The sequence below is a fragment of the Etheostoma cragini genome, chromosome 3, assembly GCF_013103735.1.
Source record: "Etheostoma cragini isolate CJK2018 chromosome 3, CSU_Ecrag_1.0, whole genome shotgun sequence".
Classification (NCBI taxonomy): domain Eukaryota; kingdom Metazoa; phylum Chordata; class Actinopteri; order Perciformes; family Percidae; genus Etheostoma; species Etheostoma cragini.
Genome location: NC_048409.1, coordinates 8,378,271 through 8,379,745, shown reverse-complemented (window position 1 = coordinate 8,379,745; position 1,475 = coordinate 8,378,271).

Sequence of the window (1,475 nt, the reverse complement as noted above, 5' to 3'; positions counted from 1 at the left end):
CCCTCAGATCCACGGTGACAAACCAGTCCTCAGACCGGATGCTCTTCTCCAAGCCCCGCCAAGCTCCTGCGAAATCCGTCAGCGGAACCAACCCCTCAGGGCTGGTGGCCGTTGCGACATGCCGATCACGGACGAGCCCCTGAAGCGGCCGCCAGGAAGAACCCACCAATGATCCGCAGTTCGGGAGCCGAACCTCCGGCCCACTGCCACCCCTTGGGGCTGGCAGAGCGGAGAAGGCTCGGGGGCTGCTAGGGCTTCCCAAGCGCCACGGCGGCGGGAGGACAACAACGCCATCGGCCACCCTGGAGCAGACCTCAGTCGGCCTCCGGGGCATAGACACACGACGGCGGGTATGGTGAGCATCTTGAACCCGTATCTCCTCAGAGACCGGTTCAGAACCCGCAGATCCAGAATAGGCGCAGGTCTCCGTCCTTCATGGGAACCAGGAAGCACCGGCTGTAGAAACCGGACCCGCTGGCCAGCGGGGGAACGAGCTCCACGGCCCCCTTCTCCAGCAGCGAGCACACTTCCCGTCCCAGCACCAGGCCCTGATCCGGGCGCACCACAGTCCGGACCATTCTGACGGTGCACAGAGCCCACGGGGGAGGTACTCCAAACCCCGCCAAGCTCCTGCTCAATCCGCCAGCATAACCAACCCCTCAGGGCTGGTGGCCGGTGCGAAATGCCGATCACGGACGAGCCCCGGAAGCGGGCCGCCAGGAAGAACCCGCCAATGAACCGCAACACGGGAGCCGAATCACCGGCCCACTGCCACCCCTAGGGGCTGGCAGCGCGTAGAAGGCTTGGGGGCGGCTAGTGCTTCCCGAGCGCCATGGCGGCGGGACAACAACGCTAGCGGCCACCCTGGAGCAGACCTCAGTCGGCCTCCGGCGGCTAAACACACAGTAAGGACCTCAGCGCCTCGCCCCTCCGCGACTAGCTGACGTCCCTCAGGTCCGACCTGCCGGGGAGGGGTGCGCGGGAGCGTTGCCCTGCGTCCCAAGCTGCTCGAGGGGGACCGCGAGAATCCACACTCCGTCCCTGGCGCTGACGGTGGGTGGCCCATCTCCAGCAACAGGCCCGCCTGGTAGGCCCGCAAAACCGCCATGGTGTGCAGGCTCGCACCAGCCTGGCCCCGCGCCATATACGTCTTCCCCACTAGCGAGGAAGACACCCGACACGACCCCGTCGGCAGCGCCGGCTGGCTGAAAGACGACGTCTGCTGGGGAGAGAGGTAACTCACCAGAGCGTCTACAACCCACTGCATCGTCCTGTAGCCGCAGTCCTTAATCCCTGCCACATTGCCATACTCCAGCACCTGGGGAGTAGCAAGCCAGGCAGAGTTAGGTTTGTCCCATGATTTACACAACTCACCGTGAAAATCCGGGAAAAACCTCGAAGAACCGGGGCGGGGGCACGGAGTGGCTCTGCAGGAAGCGATATCCAGTCTGACAGCCTGTGGCCAATCCAGACCG